This window comes from Manis pentadactyla, chromosome 11 (assembly GCF_030020395.1).
Source record: "Manis pentadactyla isolate mManPen7 chromosome 11, mManPen7.hap1, whole genome shotgun sequence".
Taxonomy (NCBI): domain Eukaryota; kingdom Metazoa; phylum Chordata; class Mammalia; order Pholidota; family Manidae; genus Manis; species Manis pentadactyla.
In genome coordinates this window covers 107,908,947-107,936,693 of record NC_080029.1, presented here as the reverse complement: position 1 = coordinate 107,936,693, position 27,747 = coordinate 107,908,947, and the positions used below count along the sequence as shown (strand labels likewise).

General features: G+C 44.7%; 1 protein-coding gene across 3 annotated transcripts in view; it reads left to right on the top strand.

The window, feature by feature from the left end:
- Positions 1–27,747, top strand: part of MYO1E (myosin IE) — a 197,502-nt gene that overhangs the window by 36,328 nt on the left and 133,427 nt on the right. The window contains exon 1 of one of the 3 annotated variants that reach the window (XM_057488848.1): positions 14,241–14,366. The exons of the other annotated variants lie outside the window; for them this stretch is intronic. The gene's annotated coding sequence lies outside the window, so the exon portion shown is untranslated. Of the gene's footprint in view, positions 1–14,240; positions 14,367–27,747 lie in introns of those variants that run through there. 3 annotated transcript variants of the gene reach the window in all.

The window sequence follows — 27,747 nt, the reverse complement described above, 5'->3', positions numbered from 1 at the left end:
TTTAATAGTTATTATTTAGAAACAGACTATTCTCTTTTATATAATTTGGGATTTAGCTGAATTGACCAATACTTGCTCTTTTCTGTATTTAAGGACTAAGGACACTGTGTAGCAGAGTTAAGTTGGAGTTTTCAAACATTTGGATGTCATATACCCTACCTTGTTGTCCATTCAGATATATGTTCTTGTTTAACTTTATGCCATGCTCTATGACCCCAGAAAACTCTAGTTATCCTGCCTTCTACCAGCTAAATCTTCTTTTTCCTCTTTATGATTTGTGGCCAGAGTGGGTCCTGCCCTCTGGGACTGAGGGCATATGGAAAGATGCACCACTTCATTCATTCAAATATACAGCCAGGGCAAGGAGAGATCCCCTCTCTCACCCCCTTAGGTCCTGAACCTCAGATATCTTTAGGGTTCTGTTTACATCTTGCTTTTTGAAGCTTCCTTTGTCTCCAGGCAGCTAGGGTGGCTCTTGGGGCTGGAGAAGTCATAGTGGGCACATGGAAAGGTCTTTGTAAGCTCTTCATTAAGAACACCAGAATCCTGAAACTATAGTAATAACAGAAGGTGACAGCTCCCCAGATACTCTTAAGGACCAGTTAAACCCAAACCTGCTGCTTTCCCTTAACCTTGAGGCCCTCCCCCCTCCAGCACAGGGGGGGCCTGCCATGCACAGCAACGTCCATACAAGCATCAGGCAAGGGTACACAGTCATTCTCCAGCTCATCCTTAATTCTCAAGTCTGAATTTTAATTCTCTGGTCGAAATAGTTTCTTTATGTATCATGTTCACAAATTACCCTATTTCATTAAAACTAAGACTATTGGTTTACTTGTTTATTTCTTTAAAGAAACTGATGTTTATTTCTGTCAATTTTATTTTGTTTTGGTTGCCATTGATTTTTAAGAAGCACCATTATTTTATGTACCTTTAAGAAAGAAAAATGCTAGTTAACTATATTGACATGTCATCAATTGTAAGATTAAGTGTGATTTCAAATATGTTAAAATGCAAAAAGAAAAACCATATGATTTCCCCCCCAGCACCCTATGTGCTTCTTAGAATCGATAAAATCTAGGTCAGGACTCAATTAGATTTTACTTTCCCTCTGACAGAGCTACTTACGTTTTTAAAATAGCCAGGTAAGCAGGACAATTTCCTTTCAACCTATCGCCACCACTCGGCTGCCTTCTTGCCTGCCCATGCTAGCCAAGCACTTTGAACTTGAAACACACTTGACTGTACTCTCAAATGGTCTGGATTGTTTAACCACAAAAGGTTTGGGCTTTTATGTCTGAAAATGCTGTGGGTTTCTTTGTTCTCCAAATTTCACTTTTCAAAACTAAGATGTAGCTTGTAAGGTCAAAACTGTCAAAGCAATCTGTAGGTACACATACAACTTTGCTGTGACAGTTCTTTTTTGTTTTGTTTTGTTATCATTAATCTACAATTACATGAAGAACATTATGTTTACTAGGGTCCCCCCTTCACCAAGTCCCCCCCACAAACCCCATTACAGTCACTGCTGTGACAGTTTTTTAAGTTACAAAGGTGACACCAAGGACACCTTTTCTCAGCAGAGTCCATTAACATCAATCAGTAAGAAGGGTGACATTGAGAAGTGGCCAGTGAGGGAGAAAAGGCAGGAAGGATCCTTTCGCTGACAGAGGTAGCCTTCTTAAGTTGCGGCTTTGCCTCGGCCAGCAATCCTTCTGACAACTTCTGACGGCGTTCTTGAATACTTCAGTCATTAAGAACTCACTGTCTCAGAAGGGAGCCTCTTTATTTTTTAACAGCTAAACTTATTAGAAATGTGAAGGTGATTGTGTTTCTTGTTTAAAAAAATCTTGTATAACCCATTTATTTTCTTCTGAAATCAGAACAAATACAGGTTACTACAAAAACTTCAAGTTTGAGGTAAAATTTATTTTTTTATGACATTTAGCCCTTCATACTGGTTCTGCTTCTCCAGAATTACCCAGCCACACAGGTCTTTCTAACCCATTATCATTATCTCCTGTCTCCCTTGAGACTTACAGGCAATGTCCGGTTCCTCTGACACATAAGGTTAAATAGACCTGGGTTCAAGCTCAGCTCTGCAGTTGAAACACTGTGTGATCTTGTTTGACTTGCTCTTTCTCATCTCTGAAATGGGGACAGTAAAGAATTTTGCAAGAAATAAATTAGTTTATCTCATGGTTGTGAGAATGAAACCATGTTAGTTGCTACATGTAATGCTGTTAGTACAATGCCTGACCGATCATAACTGCTCAGTAAATGTTAGTACTTGTGGTCACTTCCCTTAGCTTCTTCTACTGCTCCCTACCTTCCAGTCTCAAGTGAAACAAAAACATCTTAGTCCTGTATAACTTCCTGATTTCTGTGAGTGGCACTACATGTGTTCCAGTGTCATAATTGTGAAATCCTCATGTCATTTCTCATTTATTTTGTGGGTTTTTCTTGCTGCAGTCTTTCCCTTGATTTCGTCTCCAATCAGTTAACCGTGTCTTCCACCCACTCCTTCCTCTATTTCGCATGAACACTGATTTTTTTTTCATTAAGGTATCATTGATATACATTCTTATGTAGGTTTCACAAGAAAAACAGTTCGGTTGCTACATTCCCCTGTATTATCGAGTGCCCCTCCCATAGCCCATTGCCGTCACTGTCCATCAGTGTAGTAAGATGCCACAGAGTCTCTACTTGTCTTCTCTGTGCTACAGTCTTCCCCATAACGCCGCCAGCACATCATGTGAACTAATCATAATACCCCTCAATCCCCTTCTCTCGCCCTCCCCACCTGCCCTTCCCCACCGCTCCCCTGTGGTAACCACTAGTCCCTTCTTGGAGTCTGTGAGTCTGCTGCTGTTTTGCTTTGTTGTTATACTCCACAAATGAGGGAGATATTTGGTATTTGTGTTTCTCTGCCTGACTTATTTCACTGAGCATGATACCCTCTAGCTCCATCCATGTTGTTGCAAATGGTAGGATTTGTTTCTTTCTTATGGCTGAATAGTATCCATTGTGTATGTGTACCACATCTTCTTTATCCATTCATCTACTGATGGACACTTAGGTTGCTTCCATATCTTAGCTATTGTAAATAGAGCTGAAATAAACATAGGGGTGCATATGTCTTTTTGATTCTGAGATCTTGCTTTCTTTGGGTAAATGCCTAGGAGTGGAATTCCTGGGTCAAATGGTATTTCTATTTTTTGTTTTTTGAGGAACCTCCATATTGCTTTCCACAGTGATTGAACTAGTTTACATTACCACCAGCAGTGTAGGAGGGTTCCCCTTTCTCCACATCGTCGCCAACATTTGTTATTCCTAGTCTTTTCTCTGTTGGCCATCCAAACTGTTGTGAGGTGATATCTCATTGTGGTTTTAATTTGCATTTCCCTGATAATTAGCAATGTGGAGCATCTTTTCGTGTGCCTGTTGGCCATCTGAATTTCCTCTTTGTAGAAGTGTCTGTTCATATCCTCTGGCCATTTTTAAATCAGGTTATTTGCTTTTTGGGTGTTGAGGTGTGTGAGTTCTTTATATATTTTGGATGTTAACCCCTTGTTGGATAAGTCATTTACAAATATATTCTCTAATACCATAGGATGCTTTTTTGTTCTGCTGGTGGTGTCCTTTGCTGTACAGAAGCCTTTTAGCTTGATGTAGTCCCATTTGTTTATTTTTGCTTTTGTTTCCCTTGCCCAAGGAAATGTGTTCATTAAAAAGTTGCTCATGTTTATATTCAAGAGGTTTTTGCCTATGTTTTCTTCTAAGAGTTTTATGGTTTCATGACTTACATTCAGGTCTTTGATCTATTTGAGTTTACTTTTGTGTATGGGGTGAGACAATAATCAAGTTTCATTCTCTTGCATGTAGCAAATTTTGCCAACAGCAGTTTTTGAAGAGGCTGTCATTTCCCCATTGTGTATCCATGGCTCCCTTATCGTATATTAATTGACCATGTCTGCTTGGGTTAATATCTGGTCTCTGTAGTGTGTTCCATTGGTCTATGGGTCTGTTCTTGTGCCAGTACCAAATTGTCTTGATTACTGTGGCTTTGTAGTAGAGCTTGAAGTCAGGGAGCATAATCCCCCCAGCTTTATTCTTTCTTCTCAGAATTGCTTTGGCTGTTCGGGGTCTTTTGTAGTTCCATATGAATTTTAAAATATTTGTTCTAGTTCGCTGAAGAATGCTGTTCGTATTTTGATAGGGATTGCATTGAATCTGTAGATTGCTTTAGGCAGGATGGCCATTTTGACAATATTAATTCTTCCTATCCATGAGTACGGGGTGTATTTCCATTTATTGGTATCTTTAATTTCTCTCATGAGTGTCTTGTAGTTTTCAGGGTATAGGTCTTTCACTTCCTTGGTTAGGTTTATTCCTAGGTATTTTATTCTTTTTGATGCCATCAATTGTGAATGGAATTGTTTTCCTGATTTCTCTTTCTGCTAGTTCATCGTTAGTGTATAGGAATGCAACAGATGTCTGTGTATTAATTTTGTGTCCTGCAACTTTGCTGAATTCAGATATTAGATCTGGTAGTTTTGGAGTGGATTCTTTGGGTTTTTTAAGTACAATATCATGTCATCTGGAAACAGGGACAATTTAACTTCTTCCTTGCCAAGCTGGATGGCTTTTATTCCTTTGTGTTGTCTGATTGCCATGGCTAGGACCTCCAGAACTATGCTGAACAAAAGTGGGGAGAGTGGGCATCCTTGTCTTGTTCCCGATCTTAGGGGAAAAACCTTCAGCTTCTCGCTGTTAAGTATGATGTTGGCTGTGGGTTTGTCATATATGGCCTTTATTATGTTGAGGTACTTGACTTCTATACCCATTTTGTTGAGAGTTTTTATCATGAATGGATGTTGAATTTTGTCAAATGCTTTTCCATCATCTATGAAGATGATCGTGTGGTTTTTGTCCTTCTTTTTGTTGATGTGGTGGATGATGATGAATTTTCGAATATTGTACCATCCTTGCATCCCTGGAATCAATCCTACTTGATCATGATGGATGATCTTTTTGATGTATTTTTGAATTTGGTTTGCTAATATTTTGTTGAGTATTTTTGCATCTGTGTTCATCAGGGATATTGATCTGTAATTTTCATTTTTTGTGGTGTCTTTGCCTGGTTTTGGTATTAGAGTGACATCATAGAATGAGTTTGGAAATATTCCCTCCTATTCTACTTTTTGGAAAACTTTAAGGAGAATGGATATTAAGTCTTCAGTAAATGTTTGATAAAATTCAGTGGTCAAGCCATCTGTACATGACCACTCATTTTGACAGTCATAAAAACCTACTACCTGGACCCTTGCCACCAGCATTTCTACATCAATGTGGGGGTGGGAACAGCAGGGACTTTCACAGTAGCCTCACTCGGGTTCAAAATCTCATCCCAGCACAGAATAGGAGTGAACGGGCAAGTTATTGAACCATTTTGAGACTTAGTTCCAGTGTCAGTAAAATGGGAATCTGCCTGTTCCAGACTATTGTTTGCTAATGAAGAAGATATAAGATAATGGCTGAAGGGGTTTAGGCACACCCGAGGCATTCATTAAATACCAGTTACCTTCCCTCATCCCCTTCAATTAATTCTGTTTTGTGACTACGTGGATTCCTGAAATCAGTGTTTTGATTACATAGTACCTTGCATAAAAATCCTTGTCTTCCCATTTCCTACTAAGGTGTGTCTTAAGTTTGTATATTTGTAATATGAAAGGCTGGATGGGCTTGAATCCTGGCTCCAAGAGTTGCTAACAACCTTGGACAAGTTTTGTCACCTCTACGCCTCAGTTCCCTCATTTGTAGAATGGGAGTGATAACAGTAGAACCTACTCATAGGTTATCATAAACATTGAATTGTTAGCCCATATACAGGGCTTGGAAAACTCCCTGACTCTAACTCCCCCACACCTTCCCTGATGTCCCATCGGCGTTCTTCCCTGGCACTTCTCTTGTCTCCTCTTAGTCCTTGCAGGCTTCTGACAAGCCAAATGGTTTCTTCTTCCATATCTGCCCCTCACTTTTGTCTCCTCTTCTTTTTGAGGGTCTTTATTGCTTCTTTCTTCTCAAATTATTGCCTCTGTTGATTTTCCTTGGTCATTGTGAGTTTAGAGCTTGCTCCAAAAATCTTGACTGTTGCCATGTCCTGTCAAATTCTCTCAACCCCTCATTCCAGGCTTTTTAGGGGAGGAGAAAGAGAAGGGCATATCTTTCTATACATGACTCTTATCAAACTGTTAGAATTGCTTGTTATCCTCTTTGTCTCACTGGACTGTAGTTCTGAGAAAGCAGGCAATGCTCTTATCTTTGTTGTCTTGGTCTTCTAACTCATAGCAAGGTTTTTTGGCACTTAATAAGCATTTGATAAATATTTATTGAATGGATGGATGGATAGAGCAAGATTGGAAAGTATAGTGCCCCTTTTAGTATTTCCAAATTGCAAACATCAGGTGCACTTTCTTCTCTGACCAGGGAGGAAATCACTCCCAGCAGGAGTGCAACTCAGTGCTCTAGAGTCCTTTTGGCCTCCTAAGGTTATCTGGGCTTGGAAAGCTCCGGGAAGTTAGTCATTAGCATGTTATGTGTGATAACTTAATTAATATCAACTTTACAGGTACTGGGACTGAATCCAGATTTATTTTCCTAGTATAATTTCAAGTTTGAGTATGCATTATTTGCTTTGTATATCTTCCTTCCATAGCATTTTTTCCATAGAAATAATGGAAAAGAATTGCTAATGAACCCAGAAGACTCTCACAGAAATTCTCTTTGAAGTCTGTTATGGAAAACAGCAGAACCAGTATCCAGTCCTTACGTGATGAAGTGAATTTTGTCCTTGAAAGATCAGTTTATGTAGGCAGAAAGTGATGAGAAATTCAGTAGGATGGACAAATGTGAAAAAGCATATGTGATCATTTGGTCTTAATACCAGAATTCTTTATGGATTTTATTAATTTCCATTCCATTTCTTTCTCTTCTGTCATTAGTCCTGCTGGAAAGAGAGTCCTACCCACAAAATTTTTTGGCAGACTTGGGTGTAAGATATTTAACCTTTTGGCCTCCAGTCTGGAGAGCAGACCCTATTCTATTCGTAATGGGTGCTGTCAAGAAAGCTTTTCCAAGGCACGGAAGAAGTGGCATCCACTCCACTATCAAGGCTTTTTATGAGGGTCAAGTACCCCTGGCAGGAATTCAGGCCGGAATGAATTGGCTGTAGCAGAGAATGCCACAGCCCTTGTGATAGGTTAGATTTGCCATAAACCTGAATTCACTAAATTCTTGAGATGGGGAGAGGTTGTTGTACTCCAGCCCAAGAATTTCTTGTCTACTTTTTCCCCTATATTTTGCTAGTAGAGGTTGGATGGTTTGACAGCCACCCTCTCCTTGTTTGGCTCTGTCCCCTGCTATTCATGCCCCTTCTCAGCATCACCATATGGCAGATCGTTCTAGAACTTGTTGGTCCACCATGCATCCACGCACACGATGTTCTTCATCATCTGCCAAGTTCCGGAAACGTGTGGAAGTAACCGATGAGACACAGCTTATTTGTTCTGGGAAAGTCTGATTTCATGTTCACGCTCCACTGTGTGAGTGTTTATGCTAAGCTTCAGACAAAAGTAACATTGATCTTGGTCTAAGTGTGCTGTTTTATTATTTTTAACAGCAGCAGTAGCCTTGGATCATTTTTTCCAAAGGCAAAGGAGTCTACAAGGAGGTTAGGTTAAGGCTTTCGGGGGGCCCTGTAACATCTGGGCTGCCTCACACCATCCAGGGAAGTGGAAGAGCTAGACAGCATCAAGGAATCAGTAAATGAGACTTCGGATCTTCCCCCTGGATCAGAGGTTGCAAACTGGTGACTCCCCAGCCTCTATGAGGCGCAGAGATGTATTTATTTGGCCCATACATTTTTTAAAAATTTGAGCCAGCATTTAAAAATTAAAGATTTCACTTGAAAATCTACATTTTCAGCTTCTCTAGAAAACTCACACCTGACAACCCCAAGGCCTCATTTCCCCCTGGTAACAACTGGAACTGCATCGCAGCTGCCCCTTCTTGAGACCCTCCGCCGGCAGTCAGCTCAGCTTTCCCCTGCTGCCTGAGTCCTCCCTTTGTTATCCGACTGGACCCTGGAGACGTTTGCCTTGCAGCCACTTCTCTAGTGCTGGGTTTCTCGTCCTTGACACTGCTGACATGTGGGGCCGGGTACTTCTCTGTTGTGAGGGACTGTCCTGTGCAGGGAGGATGTTTAGCAACTTCCCTGGTCTCCACCCACTAGCTGCCAATAGTACCCCTTCCTCGGTGTGCCCACCAAAAATTGCCAAATCCCCCTGGGGAGTAATATCTGCCCCAGTGAGAACCACGGGGGTAGTGCAATGAGCCTAAGCCACTGACGGGCCTACTATCCATTCCTGGGAATGAAAATCTGCTTGGTCTGGCTTAGGCCATGGGTCTTCTCCGGTGGCCAGATGGCACTGACGATCATGACTGCCCCCTTCTGCAGAAAAGGAAGCAGCATGGGCAATTCAGTAGGTGTTCATCATAAGAAGAGGATGCAAAAGATACTGTGAGAAAATCCAGGAATAACACAATAGCATAACAATCTTAACTTTCCAAATGATGTTCTTCGTATGTATGTTCTTGTTCCGTTGTCTCACCATCTGTGAGACGGCCAAGGTGCTCAGTTTGCTTTTCTCATTCAGTGGAAGTGGAAATAGAGAAAAGTTGAACTTGCCGCCCAAGTGCACATAGCCACCCCATAGAGAAAGGCCTAGAGCTCAGGCTTCCTGGAGCCCATGCTGCCCCTCTGGCTACTCCTGAAACGGCAGCCCGCTGTGACGTGCCACCCTGTCTGCTCTGGGGAGACCAAGGGAGAAAAGCAGAGCCAGCTGCCAGCACCCTCAGCCCGTCACTCCTGTTTGCAGAGCAGGTTTAGCTGGCAGGAGGCCCCCGTCTCACTCCTGCTCCAGTCGGCCTGGGTGTAACCCAGCCATTATGGTCTCTCTCAGGTTTCAAATGCGCAGGAACAATTAAGTCATTCTCATAATTTCATGTGGTACAGAAAGTCCCAAGCCAAAAATACCATCCTTGGTTCCTACTTTTAGACTTCCAGGGAACTTCCCTCTCCCTCCCTCCCTGCAGTTCACTTTGATTCCTTCTATTTTTCCTCTTCTTGAGTGCACTGGCTAGACGTGGAGTCCTAGTTTATTTAACAAGGAGCTGCAGACCCAACACAAATCAAAATAAACCCAACTTTCATTTTGCAAGAGTGGTGAGAGTACAGAATTATTGGTGGTCCTCAAATACAGAAGCTTAAAACACAGAAGAGTGTGCAGACCGAATCTTCAGTGTGGAGAAAGATGAGATCTGCTACCAAGTGATCACAGAAAAAATGATGGGGTGACAAAGGAAGTAGTTTTATCTATTCTGTTGTTATGATGCCTGTGTTCTAGGTAACCATTAAAACCACTTTTTCTTTAGTATATACAATTGTCCCATCAGACCTGTGTTGCTTCCTTAAAGAGTTAATTTTGTCTAGATCTTTCTCAGATGTATATTAACAATTACTGCCTGGCAGCCAGACGATTAATTTGTGCACACCTGGTTTCTCTGTCCTGGTACCTGGCACTTGTTGCTGGACCACCCTTTAGGTTATATCAAGAACTAAATTAAATGAATTCTAGTTAGAGATGATTGGAATGTTTCTTCTGTAGTAATAGGTATTGTAAGTTTATTGATAAAATGTTTTCTCCCTAGAGCCATGGTTCTCAGAATCACCCAGAGAACTTGTGAAAACACAGATGGCTGGGCCCCACCTCCGTGCCCAGAGCATCTCATTCAGTAGGTCTGGGATGGGGCCACGACTCTGCATTTCTAACAAGTTCCCAGGTGTTGCTTATGTTGCTGGTTGGAGGCCCCCATTGTGAACTGGACTAACCAGGAACGGTGCTTTAGACACTAGGTTTCCCCAGCAGTAATGATGCCTGCTGCTTCTGCCTCTGTGCCTTCGTTTGCATTGTCCCTGGAAAGCCCGTCTCCTGCTGGTGGCCAGCTACATCCTCTGCCTCTGCCAGACCCAACCCAAGTTCCCACTCCTCCACTGCCCCTTTCCTGACTGCTCCACTCCATGCAGGTCACTTCCCTTCTCTGAACCTGTCCAATTTTTAAACTAGCCCTTAGGATTGAATCCGCTGCCTTGTGTTATACGCACCTTGCATGCTAATCCTTACCCCAGTGAGACTGAAAAAATTTGGTTAGTGAACTTAACATGCCTTGTAAACTCTTCTATGTCTCACTGCACCTAGTACAGGGCTGAGCTCACTGTAGAGAACTCAATGTTTGATTGATGGAGGTTCCAAACAAATTCACAGAGGATATAGAATAATGCATAGGTACCCACCAAATTATGCTTCTGATGTGTATGAAAAACCCCTGTGACTTCTGTGCGCAAAGCCACCCATCCTTCTGCCTATTCGGCATTGCCCAGACTACGGTCTTCTAGAGAAAGAATGCCATGGTCTTGCTCAGTGTGATGGACACCGAAGCCCACTCTCAGGCGACCCTGGATGGTTGCCGTCGCCATGTCTGTTGTCTACACAGCATGAGAGTCAGTCGCTGGACACCAGGGCGGTGTGATGGCTGGAGGTCAGCATGCAGAGAGAGAAGTCGAGAGGATGGGTAGGGCGGCAGTTAGACCAAAAAGGTAGGTTGGGACCAGATTGTGAAGGCCTTACAAGGCATATTAGGGGCTTGGACTTTGTCCTTGTCCTATGGAAAATGGAGGGTGTTTTTTTAAAAAAAGGAGCATCATAATCAAGTTTGCTGTTCGGAACTGTAGTTCTGGAGGCCTCTGGCTTCTTAGGGAGTAGGTAAGAAGCCGCAGAGGCAAACTGGTGAAGTACGGGAGTTTCGATTTGGAGGCTTCTTTCTTGATGGTCCACTCTTTGGCCTTTTAAAGATACTATGTTGCCAAAACAAATTACCACAAATGGGGTGGCTTAAGACAACAGGTACTTACTCTCTCACACTTCTGGTGCTAGAATCCAAAATCAGCGTGTGAGTGGGACTGCGCACTTTCTGAAGGCTCTGGGAGAGAACGGTCCCGGGCCGGCGCTTGGCTCTGGTGTTGCCGCCCTCCTTGGTTTGTAGGCTTATCCCTCCACTCACTGCCTCTGCCCTCACCTGGTCTTCCTGTGCGTCTCTCTCGCCTCCTTTTCTTACAGGGACATCAGCCTTAATGGCCTCAGGCCTATCCTAATGACCTCCTCTTGATCACATCCACAAAGACCCTATTTCCAAATAAGGTCACTTTCACAAGTACTGGGCGTTAGGACTTCAACATTCCTTCTTTGGGAAGGGGACACGGCTCGACCCATGACATGCTTGGCTACACCTCATTCGAGGGCTTGAGGTGGCAGTGAGCTTCGTGCTCTGGCCAGCTTGTCAACTCACCTGTGTCCTGTTCCTGCGGAAGGTTAGGAAGCTGCGTCTACTCAGCTCACTTAAGTAATTAGGGAGGGATGGGGCCCAGGGCCAAACCAGCCGGAGGTGGGGAGCTGACCAAAAAGACCAATTAGAGTGCAGTTGCTGGTAGGAAGTCCTGAGAACCTCCAGGCGGCGGCTGTGGGAACGGAGAGGAGGGGTGGGGTGGAGGAACAAGTCCGAGGGAAACCGGCAGGACAGGACTGAAGGTAGGAGGAGGAAGGACTCGAGGGCTGTTCTTAGCCTGTTGAAAAATGTGAGTGGCAACACGGACCTGCTCAGTGGGCCAGCGCAGCCCTGCAGGCCCTCTGCCACCCTGGTTCTGGGCCACCGTCCAGCCTGCCTGGGCCACTGGCTGAGCTCTGGGGAGACGCAGGCGTTCTTAGTGAACCGAAGCCACCAGGCCCTGACCTTACCGCCCTGACCTCCTCTCACCCTTCAGTGGCCAGCTACTGCATCTGTTCTCTCATTCGGTTTTCACAGCCTTGGAAGAATGGAACTCCCTTGGCAGACCAGAAGAAGCAAATTCAAGCCCTGTTGTTGTTTTTTTTTCTGGTGGGGTGGGTGTTTGGACCAGATGCCAAACCTCTGAAACTTCATTTTCTCATCAGTAATGGACCAACACCGCCACCCCCAGAGGAGTCCTGTGAGGTCAAACGTGTAAAGTGAGGCTTGGAGCGAGCAGTTAGTACATATCCATGCCCTTTCCCCCTCCTCTTCAGGTTTCCTTCTCTTTTTTTCTTCTAGGTTTTCTGACCTACAAGGCCAGGGCTTTTCCTGCTGTTCTAGCCCTCTGGAAATAAAACATAAATAAACAAAACTTAGTAAATGATAAACAAATTCTTGTAGAGGATTCATTTTAAACTCGTTGCAATCAGTGATAAACGGCATACTCACTCACCCAAAGGGCTAGATTAGGGCTCTTGGAGTCTATGAGGCAAACCCTGAGAGTGAAGGTGAGAGGGAGCTGTCAGAATCACAGTCAGGATCAGGTCAAGTGTGAGAGGCAAAGCCTGGTGCTTGCTCTGTGCCTTTCCCGTGCTGGCTGGTCCCAGCTGCCCAGCTGCTGTTACCTCTCTGCTGGGGCTCCTGCTCGCTCTCCTTCCAGGAGAGAACGGCTCTGCAGAACTTCATCCTCCTGGGACCCGACCTGTTGATGCAGCTGCTCGCAGATCTGGCTGGCTGACACACAATTAAATGCTCCCTGAGACGCTGGCGAGGGCCATTGCCCAGGCCATCCCAGCAGCTCCCCCTGGGCAACGTCCACTTGGACTCAGTTTCACCCTGAAGTTAGAAAGCAGTGGCCTACATTTCCAGCCAAGTGAAACTGGAAACAAAGATCTTGTCAGGCCTGCCTCCTCGACCTCCTGTCTCTGTGCTTTCCTTCGTTTCCCTGCCAGAATGCTCTCCCAGTGCCGCCTCTACCTGCTCACGTCCTGTCCTCAAATCCCTGGCCCGCGGTTCCACCTCAGGGTCCGTTCCACAGAAATGTCAGCCCAAGGTGCAGTGATAAAGGTATGGGAAAGCTTACCTTAGCATTGCTTGTAGAGAAACCAGGCAAGTAACCCAAAGCGCCATTCACAGGGTTTTTAGATGAATGGCGCCATGAGCAAGTGACTCACCATCTCAGAACGTCTAGCTCCGTGTTTGTAACACAGTCAGTTACAAATGTCCAGCCTGACTGCAGGGACAATGAGTGGATAAGTAGGAAAGCACTGTGTAAATCGCAAATGGTTTTACAAATAAAGGGGTATGACAAATCAACAGTGAAAAAAGTCCTTTAGGGCCTTTTACAAATAAAAAGCTATTTTATATATTTGAACTCGTGGCACTCACAAATTTAACGTTTAAGGCTTTGCCAACCTGGGGAGCAGTCCCATAGCAGTCTGCAGTTTAGCTGAGTTGTATGTTTTCATCTATCCATGAACGCAAATATCTCCCATAAAGATGGCAAGTGATAGATGAAAGAGTAGAGGTTAAAATATGACTACATTATTGAGTATTTAAAGGCTCATTAAATAAGACATTTGCTTGGTATCCTTTATGCCCCTTTCACTGGGTTCTGGGTTATTGGGAAAGCAAGAGACAAAAAGGTAAAAATTAGAAACATCCTGTGTAGATAAACCTGTGTAACCACACTCATAGCGCAGTTAGTGAGCCCAGCAATACACCACGTCAGAAATAAATTCTTATCCGTATTGTGCGTTACTGAGAAGGAATGAGGACTTACGCAAAGCAAGGGGATGCAGGTAGGGAAAGAGTTGTGTAAGCCTGGTGTTGGAAGTACTTCTGGGATTAAATTTAATTTTACCACATTTAAATGGAAAAAATTTGCACCTGATAATATGCAGCTGCAATTGTGAGTTTTTATTGATCATTACTGTGGTGTGTGTGTGTGCTTATGTAACTCTCCCACTTAACATTCTCGATGGAGGCAGTACAGGGTTGGTATGGAGTCCTGCCCTTGCCTGCAGGCTGCTTCCCATTTTCTGCTCTGCCACCCCTAGGGTGTGGCACTGGTCCTTAGAGGCCTCTGGCCACCACTTGCCAAGTCTGATCAAGGCCAGCCCCCTTCCCCTTATGGTGCATGCTAGAACTTGCATATACTGCTTCCACTTACATCACCTGGCCACACCTAGCTGCATAAGAATCTGGGAATGAATTCTTCATTCTGAACAGCCACGTGCCCAGTTAAAAGCCAGAGGTTGTATTACTCAAGGAAAGGAAGCATAGACGTGGGGGACAACTGGCAGGTGCTGCCACGGTTCAACGTACAGTCTGCCCGTGGGGAGATCTGAACAGAAGACAAGTCCACACAGGAAGACTGTGACTCAGAGCTTACTGCTTCTGTGAGGGAGTTCCTGGGACAGGTTAGTGCTGATTGTATTTTTGGTTTCACTAAGTTAATTAGTGAATGATCTCCCTTGACTTTCTGGTGGATGTGAAGACTGCTCAGAGGCAGATGTTTGTAAAGAAGAGAGCAAGTCGTGGCAGCCTCTGGTCTGACACAGCTAGGCCTAGGCTGGTCAGGAGCTGGTATGGTGCTCACAGCTAGGCCCTGTTGCCCTCCTTCTGGACCCGAGCAGGCTCGCACATCACCCATCTCAGACAGGCTCTCTCTGAAGCCGTGGTCAGGTGAGGCTAGGCAAGGTCACTGCGTGACTTTGTCTAAGCACAGACCAAAAAACGGCTTTTGTACAAGCCACAACACCTCCCAGACATCTCACCAGCTAGGAAGAGTGGCCACGGCTTCCTTACCATGGATCTAGTCAGCTCAACCTGTAAATGACAGTGAGATATGCTGTCATAGAATTGCTCCACTCTCTGACAGTACCCAATCTGGAGCAAAGCCTGCCTTCCTAGACCTCCCGACATCCACCCAACTAAAGCCCAGAGAGGTTCTGACACCCTCTCCTGAGGGCCCTCAGTCCCGTGGTGCACATTTGCCCATGCCACAATGCTTGTGCGACTCCGAGTATCTTCCTGGTGGTCTTTGGCTGGAAGATGTCGACACGTTGCATGGAGTGAAAGGCAGTACTGTCCTATGAATTCAGAAAATCCGGGTTCATTTAGAGGAAACTTCAGTGCAACCTTGGGCCAGTTTCTTAACCTCTAAAAGCTTGGGATTCCTGGTCTATAAATCAAGGGTGGTAATACCAACTTCAAAGATTGTGAAGGTTAAATGAAAGAGTATAGGTGAAAGTGCTCTTTTAAATTACAAAGCACTTTACAAAAAGGCATTTGTTTTTGCTCATGACAGGAAGAATAATGATCGTCTATTTTTCTAAGATTTTATTTGAGCCAAGGTCAATGAATAGCTCAATTTATAGCATAATTTACAACAGTAAGTATTTTTCAATTCATAGTCCCCACTTACCTGTACTTGGGAAGGAACTTTGAACTAAGAGCCTGATCCCTTAGCATTTCTACCCAAACCAGAACAGTTTACAGTTTTCTTTCATTTTACCTCTTGAAAGGAAAATACTTCTTAAAAGAAGTTAAAACATTCATTTGAATGGAGAAAACAAAAATGGCAAAAGTCATATTATGACTTACTTAGTGTCATCCCTAAATAATTAGAAGATAGCTCCTTTTCCTAACAACTCCTTGTAAAATTGTTGGTGGGCTTCAGCAGTCCAAAGGAAAACTCTAGAACCAAGGCCTATTTCAGCTCCAGTTACTTCTCAGGGTCACTATCAGCCCAGTTTTGTGAAAAGATGCAAAAAGGCTACTGAAAGCCTTGGCAGAAGAATCCAGCCCTGCCCTTTGCTTTATATGTGACCTCAATCAAGTACCTGAACGTCACTTTCCTCATTTAGAAAATGGAAGGAGGGATGGCTGCCTTATGACCACTGCTTTGGGCATCACCCCTCTCGGATTCCTAACTGTGAAGTGCTGGGCACGCAGGAAAGGAAGAGTTGTGTTCCTGGGGTTGTTAATTTTATTAGAAGGTCCTATACTCACCTGTACTGCTTCAGTATAACTATCTGCTTTGAGCCCCAATCATGCATATGACAGTTTGTGCCACTGCCTTTCACTGACCACTTGTGAGAGCTTTGTAGAGGACAATGTAGAGGCGATGTATGTACCTCAGTGCCACTATCTGAGGACACCGCCTAGCTGTGGGGTGAACACTGCTTATGCCAAGGGAAAACCTGGAAGGCACCTGACCTTTTGCTTTTGTATTTCAGACAGTGGGTTTTATTAAGCTTGTAGCTGTTTCTACTGTCACATTTAGACTTGACTTGGGGTCTCAAACTGAAGGCTTTATTTGCAATGTGGGGCTCACCCATCAAGCTGGATGGCTTCTAGAAAAAACAGCGAGGGCATCTCATTTTCTTTTACGTGGGGATCAGTTAATATGGTAGGTAGCTTGGAATGATGCTAAGGGATATTCTCACCGGACAGCAGTCAAGAGAGTCACCTTGCCCCACTCTAAAGATGTCCCAAGCAGTCCCGAGCAGACTGAATTCACAGGCGACCTGCCACGTGTCATTCTCTCCTGGGCAGAAGTGGAGATACCACCGACCAGTCCTTCACCTTCCAACACCATTTTTATATTTTAAGTTGGCAAGAGTCTTTTATTTGCCTTCAATACCTAACTTTCACATGTATAGACTTTATATATTCAGCTTATATGCACTTCACACCTCATTCAATTACAAATGTAATAAAATTGATCAACCCTGGAGGAGTGCCACACATGGTGCTGGGTGGGCTCTGGGAATTCGTAAGAAAAAAGACAGGTTTCCCTGCCCACAGGGCACTCAGGGTCTAGTCAGAGAGCCAGCTGTACTTAGGTCTAATTAATGTCAAGACGGCATGTCAAATCCAACCAACGAGACAGATCCCAGGTGTGGCACATTTCCCTTAATGGCCCTGAGTCTGTGATGACGCCCTCTTCATGGGTGAGGAAGGTGAGACCAGGTGCCTTGGTAGCTGCTGTGGCCTCCTGGGAAGGTGGTGTGACTTCTAGGCACGGCCTGTCCCACCCCAGCACCCTGCCCCGTCACTCCTGCCTCGTGAGCATTCTTCCATAGCATGTTGCCATGTCAGGATGACAGATCAATTTTTGTTGATTATATAGAAATCATCCTTTGGGTTGGCTGTGCTCTCCAGACGTTTAGGAGAGTGTCTTAGTCATTTAGACTTGTCCCCAGATCCTACTTTGGAAGGTACCTGAGCTCCTCCCTGGCATACTGGTTGCTGTTGGCTGCAAGGTGTCCTGTTTCTGCCTAGCCTTTTCTTTTGCTTCACCTTTTCCTGTGATGCTCACCCTGCCGGGGACCTTACTGGCATCTTAGCCAGGGCCCATCCTCTCTTTTTACCTCCAGTGGAGGCTTTGCCCGTCCCTGCCAGGCAGCAGACGGGTTCCCCTGTATTCAGGCACTCCCCTTGTGCTTTTTTGGAAACAGGTTTGAGGATGAGGAAAGGTTAAGTTCTGGGAAGTGTTACCACAATTTGTGTGAGGGCATAAATTAGGAGAAACTGATAAATTAACTATTTTCTCCCATTCTCTCTTGATGTTATCAAAATAACTCGTTAAGATGACACCATATAGTTTACAAAGGACTTTCCTGCCCTTTACCTCATTGGCTCCTCGCTCACAACCCTCACAGGTTGGAAACAAGGGAGTTTAAGTAAATCCCCTGGGCCATCCAGTAAGTGGCAGAAGAGGAAATCTGAGTCTGTCCCTCAGTCCTGATCCTTTGCTCCCTGCCAGGTCATGGCAGAATATGGACTTAGTGGCAGGGATAATATCCTGAAGTTCTAAAGTGGTTCCTCACTTTATTCCACCCAGCATCCAAGAGGTTCTTCTCAGTTATGAATTACAGCCTCTCACACTAGCCCCAGAGACACTGCTCAGTCCCAAGTGTCCCAAGTGCTTTCACTAAATGCAGGGCTCCTGTTGGTAAGCTTGAGGGCAGTGAGTGCATCACAAACGAAGGCTGGCTTTGGGGATTGCAGCCCCTGGGGCAAGACTTTCTAGGAATGAGGACGGTTCTGAGGACAGGGAGGTGAACTCTGGTGTTCCGTATTGTCACAGTGTGAGTGGGGAGTTTCTCTGTTTTAAAGAGGGTGCTTGCTGGGCTGTGGGTACATGAGCTAATGTAGACTGTTAACTGTGGAGATATTTTCAACAAATCCTGAAGATTCATAGGCTGTCAGTGTTAACATTTAAAAAGAAAAAAAAGCACAGAATAAGCCTGCTCAGAGTTTGTTTCTATTACTCTTGTTATGATTATGATTTTATCATTTGGATGTTCTCTTAGAGCTAGTCTGTGAGTCCTTCCAGACGGCCTGCCAAAACTCCTCATAGCCACCCCTCCAGCCAAAGAGGGGTATTTTTGGAATGTCCTGTTCAATTAGAGCCCTGGAAGATCTATAGCTAGGAGGTGTTCGGTCTTCTACACGTGTCCCAGCTCATTGACTTCAACCATGTTCAGCCTCCTTTTACATCATGTGACCCACTTCCAGATTTGAAAAATTGTGACAGCACCAGGGGTAGATTCACTTCCTCCTGTGATTAAGTCCGAGAGCGAGGAGGCGGTGGGGAGAATGGGTGGCCGAGAACGGTGGTGGAGACTGGAATGGTTCGAGTGCTGGGTATACTTCGCCAATAAAGACGTCAGAGAAGGGATGGCGTTCAGCGTGGGCCGGCAGGCAGAGCAGGAAAACCCAGTCCACCCCAGCCTTTCTCCAAGGGCTGGTCTTGCCAGACCTACTGGTGGTGAAGAGCTGCCCTAGATTTTCTTCTAGAAAGGAGATGCAAGAGCCCAGGCATTTAACACTTAGCACTTTACCTGACGATACGTTACAGAGTAGCTAACTGGTCTGTAGTAAGCAGTTTGCTCAAATGCCCTTTCAGCTTCTTCTCACTGGCAACAAAGGATATCTTATAAATATCTTACATGACATTAAAGATTTAGGGACTCCGGTTAAGATATTTAAAACCCCTTGCCAGGTGGGAGATGGTACCACATACTTCACACCAAATTTATGAGCCTCACAGCTGGACAAATGAGATTTTTGAAAAAATAACACTTGAGGTGGAATACAGTTTTTTAGATGAAATCTAATCACATTTAATTTAAATGGAATAAATGATCATTAGAGCTGATCGTCATTAGCCAGAGCTTGAGCTGTTGTTTCTAAAATGGTTAACTACAGAGTTCTTAAAATGGGGTCCTGCAGGTTGGAATTCAGTTGTCCATGAGGATCAGTGATTTGTGTGAATTCAGGGTCTTCTCAACTTACCTGGCAGCCAGGGGAAATATCTTGCAATTAAATGTGAACTGCATTTTGCACCAGCGCATTCTGTAATTTTATGTGATGAACGAACCGAACCTTAATGTCAACCAAATTCATTCTTCATACCAGAACTACAACATACTTGAATAATTCATTTGTAAACCTCTGTATCTCTTTAAAAAAAAAAATCATTCTATCTCCAGGGCCTGGCACAGTACTGCACAGGTTTCTTGACTGGATTAGATGGCTGAATCAGTGAAAAACAGGGGATGTGGTTCAGGAAAAAGAACCAGAGAGTGCAGTTATTAAAAGGCAGCCATCCCTGAATTTGCTGTTACTGTTGTCAGCTCCTGTCTGCGTTTAAGAATCCTTAGGAAGTTTGGAGTACACTGCTGATACTTCACATCTCATTTCTCTAGCTAGGAGAGGGAAACTCAATCTTAAATGCAAATGTTTCACCTACAAAGTGTAAAACTTTTATTTTACTGTTGTTTCAGTAGGTAGCAGTTAAAATCACTGACCTCCATGTGTCTTTCAGGAATGGGCTTCAGGCTATAACACGCGTGGCTGTAGTGGTGACAGGGCAAGCAGAATCTCTGGTCGCTAGATAAGCACACTCGTCTTTATCTCTGTGATAATTTGCTGGAGAGACAGAGCGTCTTTCTAGAGTTCTGTCCCAGCTGCTCTGGTTGCAGAATTGGCCATCTACTGGTGGCTCTTGGATAATAAAGTCATCCTCTGAGGTAATATTTCCACACCATAATTTTTAGCAGAAAGAAAATGTTTTGTGACTCTCCCAAGTGGTAGCAGTCTCTTGTGGAAACAAGAAGGTCTGGAAACATAAAGGTCGGATATAACAGTCTTCCCCCTTTGTGGCTCAAAGCAATTGTTGGCAGCCTCTTTGAACGGACTGGCTGGACTTCATCCTTTTCACACACATTGTTCTTTACTGCCAATCCACCTGTCCCCACCTGGCTCTAAGCTCTGTGGTCCAAAAGAACTTCTTCCATGTGCCCCTTTGAAGTGGATACTCGTTCCGCAGCACTGTAGCTAAAGAAGAGGGAGGGACGGGGTTGGGGTTGGGAGAAGGCTCAGAGGCACACTGGTGGAGAGAACCCGAGACAAACATCCCACAGGTAATAGCTTTGCGAATGGACAGACCTGATTTCCTTCATGCCTCTTTCCACACGCTGTCACTCTGTCTGGACCATAAGGATCACCTTGACTCATACTTCTGGTGTTCAGTTCAGCTTCTAGGAATGCATTATTTCACGGCTGTGGAGGTGGGCTCCATGTCAGAGATGAGGGGCTCAGCCACGCGGCATCCTTATCCTGTCTGGAGCCCAGCAGGTGTGAGGAAACCAGCCAGCATGTCTCTGTGAAGCCTGCATAGATGCCCCACAGCCCTTGTCTGTCTAAACACTCAGCTTCCAAGAGTAATTTGTTTGTCCTGAAAGCCGAGTAACTGGGTTTTAAGTTTTAATTCTATCATAGTTGGTTGTCGAAGTATGATGAGGAAAAAGATATTTACATAGTCTCAAAGTTTCTCCTCACCAATTGCCTAACAACAGTTTCAACAGGAAAAAATAGAAGTTGTACAGTTGAGAAATGGGACAGTACTTGACCAAGTGACAAGAATTTGTATCCCCATCAAATATCAACAAACATCATGTACCGCCAGACAAGATACCCCGAGAAGGACACAGAATCCCTTGACTAGATTCTAGCCAGAAATGCAAAAGCTGACTTTAATTATGAGGAAACATCAGACAAACCCAGACTGAAGGAAATTCTGTAAAATACCGGGGCCTGAATTCTCTAAAATGTCAACATCATACAAGACAAGAAAAAGCTGAAGAGTTGTTGAAAATTAAAGGAGACTGAAGAAGTTCGAGAACTAAAAGCAATACGTGATTGTGCACCAGGGGAAAAAAAAAAAAAGACCTTGTCAAAGGGCATTACTGGGATAATTGATAAAATTGGAAAGTTTACTTGCATAAAAAGTATTGTTATCAGTGTTATATTTCCTGAAGTTGTTTACTCTGATTATATAAGAAAACTCCCTTCTTAGAGGAATGCACACTAAAACATGAGGGAGTAAAAGGGCATGATGTATACAAACTAACTTCCAAAGGTTTAGAGAAAAACCCGGAGGGGGGGGTGGGAGAGCAGGGGGGCAAATGTGGCAAAGGGTTACAGATCGGTAACGAGTGTAGGAATTCTTTGTGTATTTTTGGTAGCTTTTCTGAAATGGTGAAATTATTTCAAAATAAAAGGTTAAAAAAACCATACTCTCATTATCCTATGAACAAAAAACCCAGTTGTCTACTCTGTGCTGGGGTGCGTCAGCAATTAGCTGAAAGGGCTACGAAGAGATTTCTATCCCCTTTGTGCCCCTCATCCGACTCCTAAATCAAATCAACCCCAGGCGGGTGTGGACGATTCCTGCAGACACCCACCAGCAGCTCCGACTCTATTTGTAGGGCAGAAGGCCGGGGTAACTGCTAGGCAAGGTCACTGTTCCCCCCATCTTGGCCCCACAGAGCCAAGAATCTCTCAGCAACAGTAATGGTGGCTGTAAATTGAGGTCAGTAGGAAAACAGATCTGTTTTGGGTTGAAGCGTTGCACATAATGCGATGAGTGGACAGAAAAGAATGCACCTCAGTGGAGGGACGGCCTGTGAACTCCGGGTCTGGTTCTCAATAGCCTTACGATGCCCAGCATAGAAAACAGGAAACATCAGTTAAAATGGGAAATTGCTGAGGGCTGAATTACTGTAATCCTCATCCTACTTAGAAGTTGGCACCGAGTAGAGCTGTCATCCACAGCCTGACCTCTCTTTCTATGCCTTGGTGATTCTGCCCTTTCCTTTGAGTGGTGCATTTCCAAGCTGAGAGGCTTTTAGGCTGGAATTGCTACCTTTAAGTAAGCTTGAAAATTGTGTTTTTAAAGAGCTGTTTGTTTTTTCCCTGTCTCTAGGTTAAAAGCAGTCTAGCTCTGCCAGTGGTTCTGATTCCCTGCTCCTGCCCCCTCTGTGTTTCTAAGTAGGCGAGATCCAGCGCACGGAGACTCACAGCCCAGCCTAATAATAACCCAGCAGCAGTAAGTGACATAGCCATTATCATGCTGGGTGGATAAACAGAGAGACGTTCCCCGGAGCTCATGAGTCCAGCCAGAAACCTCTTCCTCAGGCTTCCCCGCATTCTACTGCTCCGTCAGAGTCCTCTCTACTGGGGGAAATTTTGCCAGCCTGTCCAGGCTGAAAAATGGAAATAATTACACCTGCTCCCGCCTGCCTCACCAAGTTGCTTTTAGGACTCACATGAGATGATAAATAGCTAAGTAACGAGACACTGCAAGTAATACACAAATGAGAGGTGGTGCTATTTCTCTTCCTGGGTGGGATCTGGATCTGACTACAGTAGCTTGGACGGGTTTCCTTTGGAAGGAAGACAGGTTTCCTCTGTGACCTGGGCTGCACCCTCTGATGGGGATTCCATCTTGGCTGCCTGCTTCCTGTGTCCAGTGCCAAGTACTCAGCCATACCCACTGCCCTTCCCTCGACTGTCTGTCTTTTTCCTATCCAGCTATTCTGTTTTCTGCCTCACCAGTGAGAAGGTAAGCTTGGTGAAAGCAGGAGCCTTTTCTGTGTGATCTGCAAGTATTTACCAAACCCGGCACCTGGAACAGTGCATGGCTCCTAGTGGCCACATGACTACTGGGATCAGTGAATGGATGGGTGAGCAAATGGACTAAATGCTTCCCATCCTTGGTTTTCTTATTTCCTTTTTGCTCCCTGTTCTGCCCAATTTTGCCCATGCCTGTGGAACAGCTTCTTAGTAGCTAATGGAAGACTCAAGCTGACATTCCTGGCTCACTCCTTGCTCCTAAAATGCAGAGCTCTAGATCGGAATACCCAGTGCCTAGGTGGGAAAGCTCATTTTGGAAGCAGAGTATTTGCTCACTGGCATTGATCTGGGGCAGGGGATGTAACTTCTCTGTGCTAGAGCCTCCTCATCCTTAAAATGGAGATTAATAATAATGCCAACCTTACCGGTTTGTTGGGACAATTAAATTAGTTAATAGATGGAAAGAGCTTAGAGTGTTGCTTGGTACATAGTGAGTCTTCACTGAGTTCACCGGACAGGGGTTTAACTCTGTCTTACTGTCCAGCTGGTAAGGTGAAGTGTTGTTGCTTTCTGCTTCTTTCGACTGAAAGGGGTACTCCACTAAATCCTGAACTGTTTTCTCCCGGTGACGTGCACACTCAGTCTTTGCTTGTGGATTTGAACCATGCCTGTCTGCTGAGCACCAGAAAGGTGGCTTTTCCCAGCCCAGCAAACATGATGGCTGAAACTGGTCATGAACTGGGAGTCCCTTCCCTAGTCTGTAAACTTCCATTTTTCCCACCACCCACAACTGTACAGAAGAGAGCCTTCCTGATACTGCACAGGTTCCCTTCTCCAGCTCTGGCTGCTAGAAATGCAGCCCCTTTTTTGTCTCTGTGGATGATTTAGGCAGAGGATGGTGAGTTACATTAAGATAAGAAAAGACCCCCTAAATGGGCAGGCCACCGCTCGTTTTGCTGTCTTGTTTGTAACTATAGTAATGTCACAATTCAGTCGAGATTTTCACCACTGCTCAGGAAATTTGTAGTAAAGGTTACTACAGCAACCTTAACTCTGCTCTGGAAAGCATATCCCTTACAAAGAGGCCTTTGAAAGGCTGGGCCCTGAAGCTGGGCAGTGATTCAGTCTATTCAAAACACAATGGGGCAAAGCAGAATGGAAAGGCCCGCACGTTGTTGCGGGCCTCCCGTTGCCATCTGTAGCCCTGCACAGCGTTTGTCTGCCCTCGTACCCCACTTCAGTTCTGTTTCTCCCATAATACACTTTTAACTTCACGACTCACATGCCTGCCAGTTGAAGTGTGTTTCATGGAAGTTTAAATAATAGCAATGATTCTGTAGTGGTGTACAAGCTTACACAGAAAATGCTACAGAAACACCTTTAAGGAAAGGTGATATAAACTTGTGATTTGGAGATGAGGGGAACACCAACTGGATACATTTAAAAATATTCAAACCACTCTTCAAAACTGGTGAAGTTGCCATGGAGTCCTGTAAGGCAACCACGGATTCTTTTTTGAAAGGGTACAAATTTTAAATGACAAAAAATGAATCGACCAGGTCTTTGTTCACAGCCACTCAAAACAAACCCATCCACCAAACAGAATTGACCCACCCATGAGAAATGATTGGTTCACTTACATGTTTTTCAAACTAGAGCATGTCACATAGGATTTTTCAAAGTTGGATTTAGACATTTAGCTTGTGAGCTGTAGTTACACCAAGCAAGAGAGCTGTGGTGTCCTTACGATGGGAGTTGGAAGGAAACTTTTTTCTTGTTTAATTATTTTCCTTTAGCACATTTATGATATTTTGTTTTCTTTATTCACACAGCTTGCCCTCGGATCAAAGAACTTTTCTTTGTTGTATATTTAGATCTCTAGGGTTGTTTTTATGTCCTTCCCTTCTTTAATGTTGTTTCCTGTGTGTTTAATTCAAATCATTTACCTTTTATCTCTCTCATGATCTCGAGCTATTTCTCTCTTTTCTAACCTCTATATTCTTCTTGCTCCACTAAATAAAAAAAAATAAATTGAAATGAGCTTTTCTTCTCAGTGCAAAGCTAGCAGCTACTTGTGTATTTTAAACCCAGCCAAACTCCACCAAACAAACAGCAAAATCTTTTACTTTTGATTCCAGTGAACCTTAATTGATGTGTGGTTTCCCCACAGGTACCCTGGGATGTTGGCTATTTGATCAGTAATACTATACTTTCGGCCCCAGGAAGAGTAGGGGTCACAGCCAGGGAGCATAGTAGGAATGCTAACACCACTTTACCTCAATATTTAGGGGCTCCGGGCTCAGGTAGAAAGGAACTTTTGTGCACTTGGGAGCAGAGTGTAGTCAGAACAAATCCTTTCAGCATCTTTGCAGCCAGAAACGAAGCAAATGGTTTTGCAAATCCGTGTGTGGTCTTGCTGGCAGTTTTTTGAGCACAACGCTCTTTGTGAGGAGTGAGGACCTCTGCTTTCTATTCACTGTCCCACCCAGAATTGAGCACACTGTTTTCTACACAACTAGGTGGACCCCCTGTTTTCTACCTAACACAGAGAGAGCAGGTCTCCATTTGTCTCAATGCCTTGCATAAAGTGATCTCTGTCATTACTGCCTTGGGATCATTTGGGTGTCAGTCACGCTCTCATTTCTGTCCATACTACACGGAAGACCAGAGTGGACAACCTGCCCTTGACTCTGCAGGGCTGAGAGCATGTGCTTAGACTTTGGAAGCTATGTAACAAGTTCCTCCAGCTGATCCCTAGCTGGGACTGTCTGGGCAATTGATGTCTATCTTGTCTCTTTCTGTGAGGTAGTTTTTAACATACTTGAGTGTCCTTATTGTGCTAAAAGGCACCATTGCCACAAAGGGAAACCATCATCTATTCTCTGAAGTATTCTGAATGAGAAGCCTGCATCCTGAAGACTAGGGTGTGTGGCTCTTTGACACTGGCTGCAAGAAGTACTTTGAGGAGACGAGCCCAAGGTCTCAGAGGGGCCCCGACCCTCTGGTCCCTGCTTCACTGAGCTGCTCACGTATCTTTCTACAAGTCAGTCATAATCATCATGACCACAATACCCCTCTGTAGTGGCATCTGTGTTCCGTAGCCAAGGCAACCTTCACCCACTGTGCCCCGTGGGAACTAAGTCAGCTTAAGCTGCCACATTTGAAACCTTGCTCCCTTGAGACGTCTTCACAAGTGGAGAATCCATTTCTTTTGTCTTCCACCGTAACCTCTGTGGAAGCTGCTGTAGATCCCTGACCCCCCACAAGCCAGTACAGACGTGGACTCCATGACTCTCTCTCTCTGGCCAGTGTTTCATCTGTTACGTGGGGATCATATACCTCCCTGGTTCTACAGTTCTTCTCAGACCAAATGAAACAAAGTACCTAAAATAGTGTTTGGCCCACAAAAGGTGCTCAAGAAAGGCAGCGTCCACTCCCTGTTCTGGAACTGTGGGGCACACCTCTTGACGGGCGTTGCCTTTTCAACGCTGTGTTACATTTCACTGAATTCAGTGGGCAGTGGCACCAAAAATGTCTTGAATTTTCTATGGAGTTGTGAGCTTTAAGCTGGTGTGACCCACTGTAACTCCAGGGATAGGAAATCCTGGGACAAAACACCTCTAAAACCAAAATCAGTCAAAGGGAGAAATAAAGTTTGAAACCCGTTTATTGCTTACAAACTGCGATCCATGGCCGTATCTCTTCCCTACTCCAGCAGAAGCAAGCAAGACCTCCCCCTAACCTCTCAAGGTCAGATAAGCCCTCTGTCCCCCAGGTACATACCCACTGATATGAGATGGACTACTGCTCTTCACCCCTGAGGAACACTTGTTGATATGTAGATGCACTAAAGCCAGGGGAGATATTCTGGAAATACTACAATTTTACCCACAGGCCACCCCTCCAGAAATCTCACCTTACAATCTACTTGTGCCCCCTCTTCCGCAGTGGTCCCTGGGTGAGAAAACGAGCATTGTGACCAGACTAATGACATAACAATAGCAACAGCAATAAAATCATGATAATCCTCAAGCTGGAGGATTTAGCTAGGTTCAAAGTCTTATGCAGATTAAGTCCAAAACTCGTTCATTCCAGCAGGCAGTAGATGAAGAGGTAAAGTTCAGAGCAATCATTACACAGCACCTGCAGCCAGGGGGCACATCCAGGCCACAAGGACTGTAGAAGAAAATAACCTTAAGGGCGATATGATACATGTTTTAATGACAGCAGCATAGGCAAATCTTGTCCATCAGGTAGGATACATGCAAGAGAGTGGTCCTGTGATAGAACAGTGGCAGGAATCGGATCTCGTCCTGGTCTAGGATACCAGACTTTCACCCCCCTCCCTGTGGGAGTTACAGATGGCTCAATATGTAGGGCTACGGGAGGTACATGCACTGGCCATAAAGATTAAACATAACTTCCCCACCAGATGCTCTTACCTCCTGGATGTTTTGGGTACACTACCGTGATCTATGGGGGCCACTCTGCTTTTACTCGAGGAACACACACAAGACCAGCTTCCAGGCCTTTCCCCCAAGGTGCCAGAAGGGCCAGCCATCACTGGTCCATGTGTTGAAATGTCCAGGGACAGGTCCACTCAACAGTGTCCCCAGGGCTTAATGCAGTTGGGCTGGCAGCAGGATGTTGCTCTGCGGGCCATATCCTGGCTTCAATAACTCTTCTTTGGTTTGCACATACAGTTGAATAGGAGAGGCACCAATGTGTGTTAGCATGTCCACAGGGCTCAAGGCTCCTTTTCATGGCTTTTCATTCAAATGCTGTAGCACTGTCCATAAGCGAACTGACCAGTCCTGTAGACTATTGGTGTCTGACTTCAGGCCAGATTTCAACAAACCATTGTACCTC